Source organism: Trichosurus vulpecula, chromosome 1, assembly GCF_011100635.1.
Source record: "Trichosurus vulpecula isolate mTriVul1 chromosome 1, mTriVul1.pri, whole genome shotgun sequence".
Classification (NCBI taxonomy): Eukaryota; Metazoa; Chordata; class Mammalia; order Diprotodontia; family Phalangeridae; genus Trichosurus; species Trichosurus vulpecula.
Genome location: NC_050573.1, coordinates 155492581 through 155514746, shown reverse-complemented (window position 1 = coordinate 155514746; position 22166 = coordinate 155492581). Strand labels below are relative to the sequence as shown.

At 36.8% G+C, this 22166-nt stretch overlaps 1 protein-coding gene across 2 annotated transcripts in view; it reads right to left on the bottom strand.

Moving 5' to 3' along the window:
• The window catches only part of TRIQK (triple QxxK/R motif containing), a 144268-nt gene that overhangs the window by 41411 nt on the left and 80691 nt on the right, over nucleotides 1-22166 (bottom strand). The gene's annotated exons all lie outside the window — the stretch shown is intronic.

The following is a 22166-nucleotide window of genomic DNA, read 5'->3' as shown; positions in this document are numbered from 1 at the left end:
AGCATTTATATAGCACTTTACAAATATTTTCTCATTTTTTCCTCACAACAATCTTTGGAAATAAATGCCATTATCCCTATTTCATAGGTGAGGAAATGAGACAAACAGAGGTTAAGTAGTTAAGTGGCTTACCCAGGTGCACACAGCTAGCAAGTGTCTGAGACTGAATTTGAATTCAGCACTTTCTGACTCCAAATCCAGTGCTCTATCTGATGTGTCATCTAGTAGTGTCTATATACAAAGACATATGTAAATATATGTATATATAATATCTAGATATACTTTATAAATGTACATATATACATGCACTATATATGTGTATGTATGTGTTTATAATCAATTTCATTCTTTATTTGGTGCCTACTAAATCTCTTTTTTATATATTCACGATATAGAATTATAAGACTTCTGATTAACTTGCAAGTCTTTTCTGGCCTTTCTCATTCTTTTTCTTCCTGAACAAGATACTTGTATAGATTTCTCCCCAACCTGAACATTTTCTCTCTTTGCATTGGAGTCACCAAGGATCAGAGTCTACATTGATTTGATTTGCATGGTCTTTTAAGATTCTTCACAGAATTTCTCCATCAGTTTATCCTGAGCAAGCAATGTTAGTTAATAAGCTGCAATTATTTTCCCGATGTTCTTTTTGCATTTACATAAAATTAATTCTACAATCCATGGTGACCAAATATTCTATGAAATAATATTTTCTGTGCCTCTGGATTAGGATAAAACCCACTCTGCCAGCTGCCTTTCTAACGAGTACCTGAAAGTCATCCTCCCATTTAGTAGCAACTTCCTGCTTTCTTTTGGTTTCATTTAAAGCAAGAGTGGCAAGAGTAATATGATTCTGCTTCTCCTAGCATAGGTCTACTCTTTAATCAAGCATCTCACATTTAGAGTACAAATGGTCAAACTTAAGTTTACTGATGATCTAAAAAAAGTATGTGATTCTTAGCACCCTCTGCACCTCCTTCCTTGCTACACTGCCACTGTTGTTGCAGAATTAGAGGTTGAGAACCATTTAAAAATTTTTCTCTATTTTATGAATTGCCATGGCAAAAAAGACATCACTATTGTGGCCAGCCTCCTGGTGATGTGCCTTCCTGTAATTAGTTAGCCTGGTCCTCAGAAAACAGATTCTGTCTATTACTTAGGATATACTTGAAACTTTTCTCATGGCAGCACCTGCACGAGCTTATGCTCTGCTGGCACAGACTTCGAGAGCTCAGGGCACCTCCATGTCATAATAAGATACTCCATAGGACTTTAAGGTTTTTTTAGGCTACTGGGAATGTTTCATTTTAGGTTAATGCTAAAGGTTTCTATTGTTTCATTTGAGCTAAGACTAAACTTTTATAGAGATGAATCATATTTCAGTTTGGGGTTGCACTACACAACTTTTGAGAGCTCTCCCTTTAGAAATCTCTCCCTTAGAGTTGGTTGATTGTACAACTTTACTCCGTTCTACCTCTGGTTACATCTTGTCCACAGAGAGTTCTGAGTTTCAGGAAACAGTCCAAGAGAAGTCTTCCCTTCATGGTGCTGCAAATGAAAGATAAATCTGAGCAAAGTTTTCTCCCTCATCTTACTGGAACATGTTAAACTTTAGACAGTTGAAAGGCCATACAAAACTATCTCTCACACTTTGCAGGGGTTGTTCTATTCCTCTTTGCCTATCTTTTAAAAATGGCTATGTGTATCAAGCCCTATATAAAACTGAAGTGAATTGCCTCTAATTCAGAATATGGATTGAAATGCCATACAGACTAGGTTATCATAAATAAAATAGGAAAAATATAAGTAGCCCTGAGAAAAAGAATGGTGAAGCAATTCCAGTATAATCAGCAGTATTCTCATTCTACCTGTACTCAGAATCTTGGTTTGATAAGACTTGATGGAAAATGGAAAATGATAAACAAATTTCATTTTAATTTTTTAAAATGCATAACCATGTCCTAGTCAAAGCAGCCAGCTTTCAATTCCCTGAAATCAGCATTCCATCTCCTGTGTCCACTCTTTTATGCAGGATACAAACCATTCCTTGGAATGTGCTCCTAGAATCTTAGGAATGCCTTCCTAGAATCTGTCTTTTCCTTCTAGTCTCAATTCAGAAGTCACTTCCTACAGGAACCTTTTCCAGGTCACTCTACCTGCTCAAATTGCCTTGTCTTTATTCACCTCTTTACCTGATACTTCCAAATAAGCTCCTGGAGGGCGGGGCCTAATTGTTCGTGTTTTCTTTTTGCAGTTCTAGCACATTAAAAGATTCTTGCACAGAAGGAGCACTCACTTAATAATAGCCACATGTTGTACTGAACCACTGAATATAACACTTTTAGATGTGACATTTCAGTTCAATTTAATGTCTGTTCTCTAGACACGTGTAAGGAAGATGAATAATACACAGTTTCTGTCCTCAAGATTACACATTACTAGGGTAGATAAGACAGGAATACCAATAACTCTAATAACATAATAGAATATAATAAATACATAGAAGTGGTACAAAATTTTGTGGGAAATCTGAGGAAGAAGAAATAACTTCTGGGGAACAGGGATTGGCAAAAAAGGCTTCATGGAGGAGCTGATACTGGATTAGGGTCTCCAAAGACAGAAGCATGTTCAGATACCAAAATAAGCTTCTAAAAGGACTTCTGACCATGTCACTATCCTGTTGAAGAAATTTTAATAGTTCTCTATTTCCTCTAGGACAAAATATTAACTCCTCAGTTTGGCATTGAAAATACTTCCAAGTTTATCCTCAGTTCGCCTTTCTAGGATTATTGCCTGTCACGTTCCTTCACACACTGGACATTCTAGCCCGGACATCGACCACATCTGGGTTGTCCCTCTTCCTGGAATGTACTCCCTCTTCATATCCACTTCTTAGAATCCTTTGATTCCTTCAGCAGCCAACTCAGGTAAAATCTCCTTCTGAATCCTTTCTGCCACTAGTGTTCTTTTCTTCCTCTCAACTTATCCTCTGTATCATTTGGAGCCCCAGTTCACAAGATGGACTCCCCCATGAGGAAATGGATATGCTGAATTTAAGGTACAATGTGAACATTCCCTAAATGTATAATTCACAAAATGATGCCAATGTGTTTGCCTTTAATAATTAACAAGAAGACACAATTAGTTCAAAGCAAAGAATTCAATTAAATGGCATAGTAAGAAGATAGCAATAGAATATTTCTTTCACAGACCTGAAGAATAGTCATACAAATGCATATAGTTTCATCGGGAAAAAGTGAGCATGCATAGGGAACATTTGTAGACAGGCACATATATGGAGAACATGTGTGGTCAAGACCAACATGTGAGTGGTCTTAAAACTTATAAGGCCAGGATGCACATGTGGAGAAGAGCATATATCAGGAAAGTGGGGCCAGGGCACATGCACGGAGGAGTAGCCCACACCAGCAGGCCACTGATGGATTCTAGCGATGCTATTACATTGGTCCTCTCAGGCCTGCTGCTGGTCTCTTAGTAAATGGAATGCTGTCCAAGTGACTTTTAGATGCTACGCCACTGGACCCTGTTCTATAGGACTTAGAGTCTCCTCAGGACACTGCTCTGTGGGATAGATCATCTCGGTCAGACGCTTCTAGGCTGGATGCTACTCTGCTGCTTTGTTTTGTAAATCACACCAGATGCAGCTTTGCTTGACACTCTTCTGCCTCCAACTTCTAGGTCAGCTGAGATCCTTGACAATTTCTACTTCAAGAAAAAAATGGGTGCTGCCATATGTTGTCATCTTAAAGCTGTCAGATGTTTCCAGGCTCCTTCAGTAAAGGTGGAAACATGTCTGCAAACCAACACAAAGTCTCCTTTCTACTTCTTTCTTACTTTCTAAAATTCTTGGCTCTAAAGCCTCGCATCTTCCCAGCAGGACATTTTCAGCTCCAAGCACCAAGATATTTAAGGGGGAGTGGAGGGAAGGAAGAAAGAGCACTATCTTCCCCACTGGTTAAATCCCTTTGGTTTAATCTTTTCTTTGGTCTCTTCTTCCTGATCCATGGTCTTGAGTCTCAGTGTTAGAATCTTTACCTGACTTTATGGTAAGCATTCTATAAACGAACAGGCAGAGAATAATGATTTATGAAGTACTTACTACATGCAAGGCACTGCACTAAGCACTGGGGATACAAACATAAGCAAAAAATATTCTGCCTGCCTCAAAAAACTTACATTCTAAAGGAGGAAGACAACACAAAAAAGGGAGTTTGAAAAGGAGGAGGGGTTTGGGGATCAGACCAAAGATTTTAAAATCTGGAAAGACAAAAGCACAACTGGAAGGGGAATCAAAGATGGCCAGTCTGGGCTTCTTTCCAAAATGTAGACCAAGGAGGAACACACCAACTGAAGAAGGATGTTGAGGAATGTCCCAAAGAATGCAGTTTAGACATAGTGGCAAAGTTTGGAAAGTCAGAGCAGAACTGGGGAGAGAGGTTGGGAGGGAATGAAGGTTTCCTGACCTGGTCACCTCCACAAAATGGAGGCCCTGGAAGTAACCCACCAATGAAAGAAGGGAAACCTGAATGGCAACAGGAGAGGATGAAATAACAGGGGTGAGGAAGCCCCAGGCACTAGGAAAAGAGCTAGTGTGAGATGGTACCTGTGCTTGATGATGATGTCCTAAAGTTTAGGAGTAGAAATGGGAGAGGAATTACTTCCCAATTTTCAAACTCTGAAGTCTAGATTATAAGCCTATAATGGTTGTTTGCATGATAACTACCAAATGGCTCTGGAGCATGGGCTTTGCCATTTTTTCAAAACCTAATCCTCTCCCCTTCTCCCAAGCGGTGGCTGGTGTGTGTGGGGGGGGGGTGTGTGGAGGGAGAGGTAGAGATAACATCTAGCCAAGAGGGCTCTGTCTTCAGACTTTATCTTTGCCCCATTCCTGGGACTTTCATGCAGATATAGTCACTCAAATCCTAAACACACTTTCTACTGGGAAGATAAAATATACAACCAGAGAGGCACATACCACAAGTAAATAAATAAGTATCTGCTTGCAAGGTGTATGTCCCCAACAGAATGGGAACTTCTTTAAGGACAAAAACTCCTTTTTATCTTGGCTTTGTATTCCCAGCACCGAGAAGAGTACCTTGAACACGGAGAGTATTTAATAAATGCTGGTTGAAGTGGATTGGGGAGAGGTAATACATTTCAGATATAGAAAAAAGCAGCATAAAATCTTTAGAAGACGAATGTTGAACACTGAATTCATTGTTGAGTGAGGCAAAAGTACATGAAAAGAGGCAGTTAGAAAGATAAGTAGAATCCAAATCAGGCAGTGTTGTAACTGTCAAACTAAGGAGTCTAAACTTTATTAGGTAGCACCCTTGAAGATATTTGGGCAGGAGACTGACGTGACCAAAGCTGTACTTGGACAAATGAAAGGAATATAACACAAAGCCAAATAAACAATGATAAGATGGCAATTTTTTAAAAGTCTAGAATAATTAAATTAATTCTAATGTAACTGATTTAAAAAAAAAAGAAACAGTAACACCATAAAAATTTCACTACCTACTCTAAGCATTCTTATAAAGTGATACATACGAGCATTCTAATTCTGCAGCTGGAGAAACTAAATGCAATGAAAATGGTGAGCTGATTTGGCTGTGATCACGGTTATGAATTGTTAAGACAGTTAACGACAGAACCAAGATATACTAACTCCTTATTCTGTCACTGGCTATCATGTAAATAGGATGAAAGGAAGTAGTGTATCAGAAAGCCAAAGACAGGTTCAAGTTCATTTAGTAAAATTCAAACTATACTCACAATTCTAGATCAATCCAGAGAAATAAATTGGCTTTACTTAGCCAACTAGTTAGTCAATGTTATTTTCTAAAAATGCTTTTCTTTGTTGGTTTAATCCTTTTCATCAAGACATCTCTAATAGTGAAAAGAAAATATCATCTAACAAATGTTCACTCTTTTCTTGTTCCCACTCCCTGGGACAAAACAAATCTTAACAATTCCCATTAAAAAAAAAACAGGAAAATCCAGCCTTTGAGGGAAAGATATAACATTGATATTATTAAAAGCAACATTTTTAAAAATCAATGCATTTTTTTCTATAACCTGTATTACTTTGACAGTTTTTTTCCTACTCTGTGCTAAGAGCATAAAAATTGAATAATAAATTAATAGTTACTGCAGGAATTTGCACTTTTTCAGCCTCTGAACATGGCTTCTTTCTAATGAACTAATGAATTAATGATCATGGTTTATCTTTTAAAACTATGTTCACCACTGATTTTTTTTTAAATCTCATACTAAAGAAAGATATCTTTTGGTATAAGAGGAGCCTTTGACAAATATTTAATACAGAACAACTTTATTGTCTGAAAGATCTCTGTGATATTTGTCCCAACTTTCAAAGAAACAAAAGTAAGCTCCATGTAAAAGATATTGCGAGGTTTGGTGTACTCTGCTTGATAAAACAGGGAAAATCTTCACCTACATTTTAGTATATTAAAGATTTGTAATTTCTTTGGTTTTAACAGGTATGCCTATCTTCCTCCTTTCCCTAAATATTATTGCATATAATAACTCTAACATACAGGGGGCGGAGCCAAGATGGTGGCTACAAAGCTGGGATTTGCGTGAGCAACCACCCAGGTCCCTCCAAACACCTATAAAAATGGCTCTGAACAAATTCTAGAACTGCAGAACCCATGAAATAGCAGAGGAAAGCAGGGCTCCATCCCAGGACAGCCTGGATGGTTGTAGGGTAAGGTCTATCCCATGGAACTGGGAGCAGGGTGGAGCGGAGCAGAGCCCAGCGGGAGCTGGGTGGAACAGGCCCTAGTGCCGTGAATCAGTGAGCTGTGGTAGTTACCAGACTTCTCAACCCACAAACACCAACGTCAACAAAGAAGGTTAGTGGGAAAAGCTACTGGGGACAGAGTGAAAGGAGTTTGCAGTTTGGCCACCACCCCGGGGTCAGCGGAGATTATGCAGCTCTGAGGCTGCTTACAGAGCTACAGCTGCAGTTGCTTCTGGCCCCCAGCTGGTGGGAGGAATTAAGTGGTGGATCTGAGCGGGAGTGCAGAGTCAGCTTAGATCTGAGTCCAGTCTGGGTTGGTGGCTCTTGGGGGAGGAGTAGAGCTAGTGTGGCAGAGCTGGCTGTATAGAAATAGTTCTCAAAACAACAGTGAAGCCCCTTAAGCTTGGAACAAAGTACTCTCTACTCTACAAGCAGTCATACCCCGACAAAAAACTCAAGGGTCAAGTAAGTTGGCTGGGAACATGGCCAGGCAGCGAAAACAGACTCAGATTCAGACTCAGATTTTGGAATCTTTCTTTGGTGACAAAGAAGACCAAAACATACGGCCAGAAGAAGTCAACAAAGTCAAAGAGCCTACATCAAAAGCCTCCAAGAAAAACATGAACTGGTCTCAGGCCATGGAAGAGCTCAAAAGGGATTTGGAAAAGCAAGTTAGAGAAGTAGTGGAAAAATTGGGAAAAGAAATGAGAGTGATGTGAGAAAACCATGGAAAACAAGTCAATGACTGGCTAAAAGAGACCCCAAAAAATACTGAAGAAAACAACACCTTAAAAAATAGACTAACTCAAGTGGCAAAAGAACTCCAAAAAGCCAATGAGGAGAAGAATGCCTTGAAAGGCAGAATTAGCCAAATGGAAAAGGATGTCCAAAAGATCACTAAAGAAAATACTACCATAAAAATTAGATTGGAGCAAGTGGAGGCTAGTGACTTTATGAGAAATCAAGATATTATAAAACAGAACCAAAAGAATGAAAAAATGGAAGACAATGTGAAATATCTCACTGGAAAAACCACTGACCTGGAGAATAGATCCAGGAGAGAGAATTTAAAAATTATTGGACTACCTGAAAGCCATGATCAAAAAAAGAGCCTAGGGGGGGCGGAGCCAAGATGGCGGCTGGTAAGCACGGACTAGAGTGAGCTCCGTACCCGAGTCCCTCCAAAAACCTATAAAAATGGCTCTGAACCAATTCTAGAACGGCAGAACCCACAGAACAGCAGAGGGAAGCAGGGCTCCAGCCCAGGACAGCCTGGATAGTCTCTGGGTGAGGTCTATTCCACACGGAGCTGGGAACGGAGTGGAGCAGAGCCCAGACTGAGCGGCGTGGACGATCCAGACCAGAAGCCGGGCACAGGGGGCCCTAGCGCCCTGAATATGTGAGCTGCGGCAGTTACCAGACCCCTCGACCCACAAACACCAAAGACTGCGGAGAAGGTTAGTGGGAAAAGCTGCGGGAGTGGAAGGAGTTCGCGGTTCGGCTTCCAGCCCCGGGGGCAGCGGAGATGGGGCAGCTACAGCTGTTGTTACCTCCGGCTCCAGGCCCACCTGGTGGGAGGAATTAAGTGGCGGATCAGAGCAGGAGTGCAACAGCCTGCTGAAGATCTAAGCCCAGCCTGGACTGGGGGTCCTTGGGGAAGGAGGAGTGCGGCTCTGACAGAGCTGGCACCTCCCCCCCAAACGTAGAACATAGAACTCGTTAGTCTACAAGCAGTCATACCCCACTGAAAAACTCAAGGGTCAAGTTAGTTGGTTGGGAAAGTGGCCAGGCAGCGAAAACGCGCCCAGATTCAGTCTCAGACTTTGGATTCTTTCTTTGGTGACAAAGAAGACCAAAACATACAGCCTAAAGAAGACAACAAAATCATAGAGCCTACAACCAAAGCCTCCAAGAAAAACATGAACTGGCCCCAGGCCATACAAGAACTCAAAAAGGATTTGGAAAAGCAAGTTAGAGAAGTAGAAGAAAAATTGGGAAGAGAAATGAGAAGGATGCGAGAAAACCATGAAAAACAAGTCAATGACTTGCTAAGGAGACCCAAAAAAAATACTGAAAAATACACTGAAGAAAACAACACCTTAAAAAACAGACTAACTCAAATGGCAAAAGAGCTCCAAAAAGCCAATGAGGAGAAGAATGCCTTGAAAGGCAGAATTAGCCAAATGGAAAAGGAGGTCCAAAAGACCACTGGAGAAAATACTACTTTAAAAATTAGATTGGAGCAAGTGGAAGCTAGTGACTTTATGAGAAATCAGGATATTATAAAACAGAACCAGAGGAATGAAAAAATGGAAGACAATGTGAAATATCTCCTTGGAAAAACCACTGACCTGGAAAATAGATCCAGGAGAGATAATTTAAAAATTATTGGATTACCTGAAAGCCATGATCAAAAAAAGAGCCTAGATACCATCTTTCAAGAAATTATCAAGGAGAACTGCCCTGATATTCTAGAGCCACAGGGCAAAATAGAAATTGAGAGAATCCATCGATCGCCTCCTCAAATAGATCCCAAAAAGAAATCTCCTAGGAATATTGTTGCCAAATTCCAGAGCTCCCAGATCAAGGAGAAAATACTGCAAGCAGCCAGAAAGAAACAATTTGAGTATTGTGGAAACCCAATCAGAATAACCCAGGATCTGGCAGCTTCTACATTAAGAGATCGAAGGGCTTGGAATGCGATATTCCGGAGGTCAATGGAGCTAGGATTAAAACCTCGAATCACCTACCCAGCAAAACTGAGTATCATGTTCCAAGGCAAAATATGGAGTTTCAATAAAATAGAGGACTTTCAAGCTTTCTCAGTGAAAAGACCAGAACTGAATAGAAAATTTGACTTTCAAACACAGGAATCAAGAGAAGCATGAAAAGGTAATCAAGAAATGAAAATTGCAAGGGACTTACTAAAGTTGAACTGTTTTGTTTACATTCTTACATGGAAAGATGATGAGTATGATTCATGAGACCTCAGTATTAGGGTAGTTGAAGGGAATATGCATGTATATATATATATGTGAATGTGTTGTTATGTATATATCTATGTGTATATGTATGTATGTGTATGTATATGTATGTATATGTATATATGTGTTTTTATGTATATATATACATACATATATATATATATATATGTAAAAGAGAGAGCAGATACAGGGTGAGTTGAAGATGAAGGGAAGATATCTAAAAGAAATAAAATGAAATTAAGGGATGAGAGAGTAACATACTGAGAGAGGGAGATAGGGAGAGATAGAATGGGGTGGATTATCTCGCATAAAGGTGGCAAGAGGAAGCAGTTCTATGGGAGGAGGGGAGAGGACAGGTGAGGGGGGAATGAGTGAACCTTGCTCTCATCAGATTTGGCCTGAGGGGGAATACCATACATACTCAGTTGGGTATCTTACCCCACAGGAAAGAAGAGGGAGGAAGATAAAAATAAAAGGCGGGGGGATGATGCAGGGGAGGGCAGATGGGGGTGGAGGTAATCAAAACAAACACTTTGGAAAGGGGACAGGGTCAAGGAGAAAATTCAATAAAGCGGGATGGGTTGGGAAGGAGCAAAATGTAGTTAGCCTTTCACAACATGAGTATTGTGCAAGGGTTATACATAATAATACATGTGTGACCTAGGTTGAATTGCTCAACTTCTTAGGGAGGGTGGGTGGGAAGGGAAGAGGGAAGAGAATTTGGAACTCAAAGTTTTAAAATCAGATGTTCAAAAACAAAAAAAGTTTTTGTATGCAACTAAAAAATAAGATACACAGGCAATGGGGCGTAGAAATTTATCTTGCCCTACAAGAAAGGAAGGGAAAAGGGGATGAGAGGGGAGGGGGGTGATAGAGGAGAGGGCTGACTGGGGAACAGAGCAACCAGAATATAAGCCATCTTGGAGTGGGGGGGAGGGTAGAAATGGGGAGAAAATTTGTAATTCAAAATGTTGTGAAAATCAATGCTGAAAACCAAATATGTTAAATAAATAAATTGCATTTAAAAAAAAAGTTAAAAAAAAAGAGCCTAGATATCATCTTTCAAGAAATTATCAAGGAGAACTTCCCTCATATTCTAGAGCCACAGGGCAAAATAGAAATTGAAAGAATCCACTGATCACCTCCTCAAATAGATCCCAAAAAGAAATCTCCTGGAATATTGTTGCCAAATTCCAGAGCTCCCAGATCAAGGGGAAAATACTTCAAGCAGCCAGAAAGAAACAATTTGAGTATTGTGGAAACACAATCAGAATAACCCAAGATCTAGCAGCTTCTACATTAAGAGATCAAAGGGCTTGGAATATGATATTCTGGAGGTCAATGGAGCTAGGATTAAAACCAAGAATCACCTACCCAGCAAAACTGAGTATCATGCTCCAAGGCAAAATATGGATTTTCAATAAAATATAGGGCTTTCAAGCTTTCTCAGTCTAAACATCAGAGCTGAATAGAAAATCTGACTTTCAAACACAAGAATCAAGAGAAGCATGAAAAGGTAATTAAGAAAAAGAACAAGAAAAAGAAATTGCAAGGGACTTACTAAAGTTGAACTGTTTTGTTTGCATTCCTACATGGAAAGATGATGTGTATGATTCATGAGGCCTCAGTATTAGGGTAGCTGAAGGGAATATACATACACACACACACACACACACACACACACACACATATATATATATATATATATACACACACACATATATATATATATATATATATATATATATATATATATATATATATATAAATATATAGACAGAGGGCACAGGGTGAGTTGAATATGAAGGGATAATATCTAAAAAAAAATAAAATCAAATTAAGGGATGAGAGAGGAATATATTGAGAGAGGGAGAAATGGTGAGATAGAATGGGGTAAATTATCTCACATAAAAGTGGCAAGAAAAATGTTGTGTTGGAAAAATGTTTCTGTTGGAAGGGAAGAGGGGCAGGTGAGGGGGAATGAGTGAATCTTTCTCTCTTTGGATTTGACCTGAGGAGGGAATACCATACACACTCAATTGGGTATCTTACCCCACAGGAAAGAAGGAGGAAGGAGATAAAACAGGGGGCATGATAGAAGGGAGGGCAGATAGGGGCAGGAGGTACTCAAAAACAAACACTTTCAAAAAGGGACAGGGTCAAGGGAGAAAATTCAATAAAGGGGGATAGGATAGGAAGGAGCAAAACATAGTTAGTCTTTCAAAACATGAGTATTGTGGAAAGGTTTTGCATAATGATACCCATGTGGCCTATGTTGAATTGCTTGCCTTCCTACTGAGGGTGGGTAGGGAGGGAAGAGGAGAGAGAATTTGAAACTCAAAGTTTTAAAAACAGATTTTCAAAAAAAAGTTTTTGAATGCAACTATGAAATAAGATGTACAGGCAATGGGGCATAGAAAGCCATCTTGACCTACAAGAAAGTAAAGGAAAAGGGGGTGGGGGGGAGTGGGGTGACAGAAGGGAAGGCTGCCTGGGGAACAGGGCAATCAGAATATATGCCATCTTGGAGTGGGGGGGAGGGTAGAAATAGGGAAAAAATTTGTATTTCAAACTCTTGTGAAAATCAATGCTGAAAACTAAAAATATTAAATAAATTTAAAAAAAGAAAACACAAAAACTAATTCTAAAAGAAACATAACTCTAACACAAACTGTGGCAAAAAAGTATTAATCACCTAGTCAGTAAACATTTGGTGATAACTAGTCCACAGATGAAACACAGTTAGCTAGGTTGTCCACGGGTGAAGCCCTTTAGGAAGTACATGTATTTTGGTACATAGAGCCTAAACTTCTTTGGCATAACCACTGAAATCCAGGATCACCTTCAAAATAAAATGTGGCATGCTTAATGGAGGTTGACCTACAATGACATTGTTTAGGATCTGTAAAAAGAAAAACAAGATGGGAGATATTTTCTCTGATCCTTACAACCTGTCAAACCTCTACAAAAGAGAAGTTACTTGTAAGAGAAAAAGCAATTTTATCTGTCTCTCAATTGTGCAGGATACCAAGAACCCTAATGAGATTAAAAAAAAAAAACAATGACTTAACAGTAGAGAAGCTAATTATTAAATCTTAGTGTGCTTCTTCAAAATCCCCTTAAACTACTGCTACTTATTCTGGCAGGGCTAGGTAAGCTGATGCATGTGTTTCCAACAGAAATTGCTTCTAAACCTTCCTGCTACCAGTGCCCAGGAAAACTAAAAGGCAAAAGCTTATTCTGACTGAGACTCTAGCGTGGCAGCACTCTGTTTTGCATCAGAGCTCAGAGAACCAAGGAACAAAGGGAATGCAGCAGGATACCAGTAATTGTGCTTTGTGGCACTTTATTAAGTCTGAGGGAAAGAGACCAACTTTTAACTGGGACCAAATATTTCTCCTCAGAAATAATTTGGAGCAAAGACTGAGACTGGAGAAATGGTAATTTCTCAATGTGGGAGAAGTCAGATATAGCAATGAGATCCAATCCCCTGTGAAACTACCATCAAAGGGGAAGGAGTCAGCAGATGAATAATAGGTGAAATTAAAGGGGGAAAGTGACTGACACTATCAAGGATTGCAAGAGTAAGAAAACTCACTTAAAGACCTTGAGTGTAAACAAATAAAAGAATAGGGAAAATTCTAATAACCAAATGGAACACAGTCTTCAGATTACTGAAAAGATTCCAGGTATGTATGAATAAATATTGCAAGACAAAGGAAAATGAATGAATACCTGATGAGGAAGGAAAAACCTGTGCACTCTCCAAAAAGCATGTAATACTATAAACGTGTTCCTGAATGGTTTAAAAAAGAAATAAAAATTGTGAAGGCAGAATTTATGATCTGCAAGCAAACATAATTGCAACAAAAAAGCCAACTTCAACCCAAGGTAGGAAATTTTGTCAGAGAAATAAAAGAAAATAACTTATCAGGAATTCAAATACACATGCGTGAAGGATAATTCGAAGAAGAGAAGCAAAAAGCAATATTGTTAAAAGAAAATATTATTTCCATATAAGCAAAATATACTGCTCTTCAAGACAGGATGCTTAGAGACAACCTAAGGATTATAGGTAATGCAGAAAAAGGTGACAATTCAAAAAACCTAAACACTAAATTGCAACAAATACAAAAAATTTCACATAATTTCTGAAAAAGTTTCAATCAAATGATTCCATAGATCATCTCTGAGGGAGGGGAGAGATAGAACCCTATGCTGAATACTCCAAGACACATAATGGTAAAATTTAATAATTCTAATACTAAACAAGAAATTCTGCAAATGACCAAGATTGTCAAAATAAAACAAAAGAAATTTGAAAAATATAATTATTCTGCATATTCTATAAACCACAGGAGGGAACGGAATCAATCAATCAATAAACATTTATTAAGTGCCTACTATGTGCCAGGCACTATATGGTGATACAAAAAGACAAAAAAAATCAGTCCCTGCCATCAAGGAACTTACAGTGTAATGAAGGAGACAGCATGCAAACATATTTAAGCAAGTTATGTACAGGATAAATAGGAAACAATTAACAGAAAGTAGACACTAGAATTAAGAGCAGTTGGGGAAGGATTCCTGTCGAAGGTGGGATTTTAGTTGAGACTTAAATGAAATCAGGGTGGTCAGTAGCTGGAAAGGTGAAAAGATAGTATTCCAGGCATAGGAAAGCCAGAATAATGCCCAAAGTCAAAAGATGGGATGTCTTATTTAAGAAACAACTAGAAAGCCATTGTCACTGGATCTGGATCAAAGAGTGTGTATCAGGGAGTAAGGTTTTAGAAAGACTGGAAAGGTAGGAGAGGGCTAGATTATGAAGGGATTTAAATGCCTGTGCATTTTTTCACTTACTCCTAGAGACAACAGGAAACCATTGGAATTTATCCAGGGGGAAGGTTGCTTAGTCTGACCTATGCTTTAGGAAAATAACTTTAGTGGATGAATGGAGGATGGATTGGGGTGGGGAAAGATGTGAAGGGGGCAGTCCCACCAGCAAGCTATTACAGTAATCACCAGAATGTTATTATTGTCAGAGGATAGAAGGGGGTATATATTGAAGAGATGTTACAAAGGTTCATTAGGAACTGATTAGATATGGGAAGAGAAATAGTAAGGAGTTCAGGATGACTCCTAGGTTGGGAAACTGAGGAACTTGGTGTTGCTCTCCTCAGTAACAGGGAAGGTAAGAGTAGGGGAGGGTTTAGGGAAAAGGATAATGAGTTCCATTTTCTAGTTATTGAGTTTAAGCTTTCTACTGGACATACAATTCAAGATGTCTGAAAGATAGTTGAAGATACAAGATTGGAGGTCAGCATAAAGATTAAAACAGAAAAGTTACATTTGAGAATTATCAGCATAGAGATGGTATTTAAATTCATGGGAGATGCTGAGATCACCAAGTGAAGTTATATAGATGGAAAAGAGAAGAGTGCCCAGGAAGAACCCTGTGGGACACCTAAGGTTAGAAGGCATGATCTGGATGAGGATCTAGCAAAAGAGACAGAGAAGTGATCAGATACGTAGGAGGGGAATTATGAGAGGGTAAGGTTCAAAAAACCTAGAGAGAAGAGAATATCAAGTTGGAGGGACTGATCAACAGTGTCGAAGACTGCAGAGAGGTAAAGGAGAATTAGGGTTGAGAAAATTCCATTGTAATTGGCAACTAAGAGATAGAATAATGTGTTCTAAAGAGCAAGAGAGTTCAAAATGTGACTCAAGGTGACATACCTTGAGAACCTGAGCCTAAGCATTAATGTAAAAAAAAAGGGCATTCGATGAAAAGAAGCATTTGAAGCATTTCTAGGAAAAAACAAATCTGAAGTAATTATCTATTTCTCAAAAACTTCAACAAGAAATACAAACAATTAGGCAGCTGAGAATGAAAGCAACAAAATAATAAATAGATCATGAAGGGGTTGATTTCTAAATATACAAAGAGACAATGTTGAAAGTAGAAGTCAAATAGAAATGATAATAGAGATACAGACCTGAAAAATCATGGATAAACCTCAAGGATTAATAATGAAGTGTACAAGGAAGGGCATAAGCAAATTCCTACTATTGAGCAATGTCTTCTCTATCACTTCAATCATTATTATTTCTAAGAGAGGCACCATAGAAAAAAAGAGTAAGGAAGATCTACAAAGCAATAGACACAGAAACTAGTTAGAAAGGGAATCCAAAAATAGATACATTAGATGATTTAAATACATGAGAATTACAGAGAATAAAGAAGAAATACATAAGTACAAGGACCATGAATCACAGAATAACAAGATAAATAATTAAGAGAATGAGGGCAAAAATTCTTTTTGGAAAAAAAAGCACAGAAAATGAAATTAAGAAAAACTAATAAGCAAAACAAATTAAAGAGGAAGAAAGGAAAGGAAATTTTACTTAATGGGAAAAGGGGGAAAGAATTAAGTAAATAATAACAATAACAGATAAAAGGAAGTAAAAAAAGAAACTTTTAAGTAAAACTAAAACTATAGACAGGGATTAACAAACAGGATGGGGAAGAGAAGAGAGACAGAAAAAATAGGGTTGCCTTTAAAATTGAATAAGCTAAAATAACTGAAGATACAAAATTCTGTGGCTATAGAGGAAAAGGGAAAACCCTAATTTGGGGAAAATATAAAGATAAATGGAGGAAAATATTAGCTGAACTCTCATAACTTTAACTATGAATGGATTAAACAATCCAATGTAATGAATAAGTGATAGACTGGGTAACAAAACAAAACGTCATAATCTATTGCTTACACAAAATACATTTTTAAAAAAAGACATGCACAAAATAAAAATGAGGTGGAGGAAAAAATTACTATGCTTCAGGTAAATAAAAAAATGATTAATTGTGATCATGCTATGAGACAAGGCAAAAGCTAAAATTTGTACCATAAAAAGGGATAAAATTATATTATGCTAAAAAGAACGTTAGTAAAAAAAAAAAGATCAGTCTCAATATTAAACTTACTTTTTCCAAATACTTTAGAATGTTAATTCATAAACAAAAAAAGTGAACTACAAGAAGATATAGGCAGTAATATAATAGTTATAGGAGGTATCAATGTCCCTTTTTCAGTTCTGGATAAGTCAAATGGAAAGATCAACAAAAGGAAAAATAAAGAATTAAACGAATTGCTTGAGTATCTAGGACTAAAAGAATTTTGGCATCTTGTAAATGGAACTGTTAAAGAATATACATGTTTCTTAGCTCCACATAGAACTTTTACAATAAACTAATCTGTATTAAGGAACAAAGATCCTGCAAATAAACATAGAATGGTAAAAATAATAAACATAATAAAAACAGTAATTAGTTCATGGAGCACAAACTAAAGAAAGACCCAAATGGAGACTTAACAATGGAATCCTAAGTTATGAGGGACCAAAAAACAAATCACAGAAATAATAATTATGTGAAAGAAAATGATAATGATGAAAAAAATTAAAATTTCTGGGGTATGGTTAAAGTAGTCTGAGGGTGGGAAATCATATCTTTCAAACACATATTAATAAAATGGGAAAAGGAAATATTAATAAACTGAAAATGCATTTTAAAATTACAAAGCTAAAGAATAAGAAAATCAAAGTTAGTACTAAAGAAAAGGGGGAAAATAAACCAAAGTCTAGATATGATCAATAAAATAAAATGCCGGTTCCTTCAAAAGAGTAATATAATTGATAAACCTGTACCAATCTGGTTAAAAGAAAATGAGCAGAAAATAAAATCAACAAATTAGCAAAAAGACCAGGTGAAATCAAAATAAAAGCAAAAGAAAAACTAATTATCTGCAAGCTCATATATACAATTATACACTACCAAAATGCTTTTCAAAAAAAAGGATTGCCTCAAAAATGGAAAATACCTAAACTAAAAGATCAAATAGAGATCTTAAATAATTTAACCTCAGAAAAAGACACAAAAGTAGCTACCAAAAAAAGATTTTTCATCCTGATAGATTCATAGAATTTTATCAGACTTTTAAAGAATAATGAGCATTAGTGTCATACAAATTATTCTCAAAAAAATGAGAAAATACCCAAATCAGATTCATTTTATGAGATAGAATTCTAACATCTAAACCAGGGAAGGTTAAAGGACAGGAGAACTATGCACCAATACCATTAATGAATATTAATTTAGAGACTTTAAATAAAATTCTGTCAAATATACAACAGCAATTTGAAAATATTCCATATGACCTAATAGGATGCAAAGATGATCCCACATTAGGAAAGTCATCAACATAATTAATATTAAAAACAAAATCATCCAAAATCATATTATCTCAAATGATGAGAAAAAGCCTTTCACAAAGTATAAAATTCATTCATGCTAAAAACACTACAAAATTTGACACAGAAGGACCTTTTTCAATATTATGAAAAATACCTATGTGAAAGTAAAAGTAAACATCTGGTGCAATAAGGATACACTGGAAAGTTTCTCAACAAATATAAGAGAAAGCAAAGACAATCATTCTTCCCACTGTAACTTGATATAGTTTTGCAAATCCTAGTAATAGTTGTAATATATGATAAGGAACTTAAAGATGTAAACATGGGTAAATAGGCAATAAAACCTACCTATTTGTTGATAATATGATGTAATAAATTTAATAGGATATAAAATAGTATTGCAATAGGTAATGAACTGCTAATAACAGTACTACCAAAGTGAATTTGGTGTTAATGTTCTATTGATTAATACAGTTTTGTGGTTCTATTGATCAAATTATCAAAGAAATGCTTTATATAAATCAATAAAGTAAAAACAAAATTCACTTGGAAAAATAAAATATCTTTAATATCTGGGGAAATGATGAAAAGAGGTAATAAAGGGTAATAAGAAAGGATAACAATAATTCCTGACCTCAAACTATATTATAAAGCAGTAGTCATCAAAACCAGCTAGAATAGGATAGATTAGAAAGTAAGAATCAGAAACAATGGAATTCAATAATCTAGAGTTCAATAAAGTGGAAAATATGAATTATTTAGGAAAGAACTCTCTTTTAGATAAAGTCTTGGGGAAACTGGAAAGAAATTTTTTTTTCCAGAAATTAGGCGTGAACCAATAGCTTAGCCCACATTCCACAATATATTCTCAATGAAATCATAACCTTAATATCAAAGATCATACAAAAAAACAGAAGAGAAGTGAATTGTATACCTCTCACAGATCTGGATAGTAAATGTATTCTTTAACCAAACATGGAAGAGAGGCAATTATAGAAGATAAAATATTATATGAAATGAAAAGGCTTTTGCATGAATATAATTGATATACCAAGGATAAAAAAGGGAAGTGGTCAAATAGCAAAAAAATCTTTGGTAAGGGTTTGATGTCATGTATATGTATGTGTGTATATGTATCTATATGTGTGCATATATGTGTATTTATACACACATACACATATATAATCACAAATTTGTATATGTATATCCAAGATTATATAAGCAAATTACATATATGCACATAAGTGTGTAGATCTGTATACATGTATGAATGACCAAAAGCCATTTCCCCAATACGTAAGTGGACAAACGATATGAACAAAGAGTTTTCAAAGGAATTAAAAACTATTAACAACCATATAAAGAATGTTCCTAATCACAAATAATAAAAGAAGTTCTAATCAAAATAACCCTGAGGTTTCACCTAACACTCTGCAAATTTACAAAGATAAAAAAGATTGGAATAGTCAGCATTATAGGCTTATACTCTCAGGAGGCCTCTGATCAGAAGTAAGTTTCCATATCCACCAAAATATTCATAGTAGCACTTTTTCAGCAAAAAACTAGAAATAAAATAGATGCCCAGTGATTTGGAAATCTCTAAACAAATTGTGGTACATGGATGTAATAGAATCTTACTTTGTTGCAAAAAGGATGAATGTGATGGAGATAGAAAAGCATAGAAAAAAATCTACATGAACAGATGCATAGTAAAGTAAGCAAAGCCAAAAAAATTACATAATGACTAAAAAAAATGGAAACCGGAACCCAAAAAAATCTAAAGTCAGTGTTTCAAAACGATTAAGAACCATCACTTCAAAAAAGATATGAAAAGATGACCCAACCCCACCATTTTGAAGAGGAAGAAGGTCCATAAATGTTGTACACTGCACATATTTTCAGAACATTTTAATGTATTGATGAGTTATGCTAATTTTTTTTATCTTAGAAAAAATCCCATCTATCTAATTAAACATCAATGTCAAAATGAATACATTTATTACTATGAGTACATTTATGGGAATTTTAGATGAATTTATATGGAATTATAAATTTATAAGAAATAGTATATCTACATGATGCCATATATATCACACTGTATACAAGATAAACTCCAACAGAGCTGTGTTCTCATCAAATGTAAGTCTCTTAACCTCTTATAACCCAGACATAGGTGATTCCTATCTCTATATATTCAGCCTCCATCTCTTTGCTGAGTTTTAGTCCCATGTCACTAAAATATCTAATGGTAATTTCAAACAGGATGTCTCACAGTCATATCCCATAGATATCCCACATAAAACTCAAAAGTCACAAAACAGAAATTGTTATCTTTCTTCCGAAAGCCTTTCCTATTCTGAATTTCTCTGTTTCTACTGAAAGCACATCCATTTTTCTAGTCTCAAAGGATGGTGTTATTCTTGATTCCTCATTCTCTCTCACCTGACATATCTAATTGTTTGCCAAATCTTGCCACATCTTCCTCCACAACATTTATCACATCCCATGGTATGATGGTGAATGTCTGAAAAAATGTACATGACACACTTTAAAGTTTAATCTACATTATTAACATTTCCTCAATCACTTTCTAAGGTCTATCAGGGGTGGGGAACCTGCAGCCTCAAGGCCACATGTCATCTCAAGGCTGCAGGTTCCCCCCTTTTGGAATCAACAAAATAGTAAATCAAGCCCTCCGATGTAACATTTGCTGATTTATGAGATGTAAGTGCTCAATTGTAATGTAACAATTGGCTCTTGCTATCTGGTCAAGCTGACTCCTACACACCCCTGACATACAACCCTTTCTAATGTAGCCACCATTTTAATCTAGGCTCTCAAAACACCTCTCACCTAGACTACTAATAATAATAGCCTTATAACTGATCTTCCTATCTCAAGCCTCTCCTCAATACAATCCCTTCTTACACACATCTGTCAAATGATTTTCCTTAAGCATAGATCTGGCTAAGTCACTATCTTTTTCAATAGACTCCAGTAATTCCCTATTGTTCTAGGATAAAATAGAAACTCCTAAATTTGGCATTTATTGTTCTTCATGGCAGGACTCAAACCTATCTTTCAAGTGTCATCATATATTATTCCTTTTGCTGAACTCTACAATCCAGCAAAACTGGAACTTCTGTTCTTCAATATACACAAGTGATCCCATTCTATCTCTTCTCCAGCAGAATGTCTCCTCTATCATCCTCATGATAATCTTCAATCTCTGCCTGTCTACTGAATGACCCATTCCTGCCTATAAATATGCCCATGTTCTCCTCATCCTCTGGAAATCCTTTCTTGATTCATCATCTCTTAACAAAAGCCTATATCTCTCCACCCTTTTGTGGCTAAACTTGTGGCAACTGTCCTGAATCAATACCTCCAGTTTCTTTTTTCTCACTCTCTCCTGAACATTCTGTAAAATGGTTTCCAGCCTTATTATTCAGCTGAGGCTGCTCTCTCCAAAACTGCCAATGATCTCTTAACTGTCAAATCTAATGGCCTCTTCTAGAGAATCATCCTTCCGGAAATCTCTGAAGCCTTTAATCCTATCAAGCATCTTCTTCTCTTTGATATTTTCTTTTTCTCTAGGCTCTCTTTCCACTTCTCTACTCACTCTTGTGTATTCTTCTCTAGCTCCTCTTCCTTTTCTATGCTATCTTCTAAATCTATCACCCTCCAGCTTCTATTTTAGTGTAGATGTTTCCCAAGGTTCTGGCTTCTGCTCTTAAGTGAAAATCATATATAAGATGGAAATATTTAGAGCATGTTTAAAAAGAGAAAAGATAGAAACAGGTCCTAAATTTCTTAAGAAAGAAGTGAGTGACCCAGGAAATAGAAGATGACTACTAAAAAGATGTGGAGAGGGTAATATAGGCAAGTGGCTTCAAAAGAAGAGGTGTCTGAGTAACGGTAGCAGAGGACAGGTATGAAGCAAGATATGTGCCTCCTCCTGCCCTTGACTCAATGGTTCTGGGACCTCAAAGTAGGTACATCCAGTAGCGGAGAGGGTGGCCAGGGATACATTTATTCTGAAACAAGTTATAAAAAGAGTATTAGAGGAAGAGTCTAGGATGAAGAGAAATTTGGTAACATTTACTCGAGAGGTCACAATGGAGCAGATTCCAGTTGCA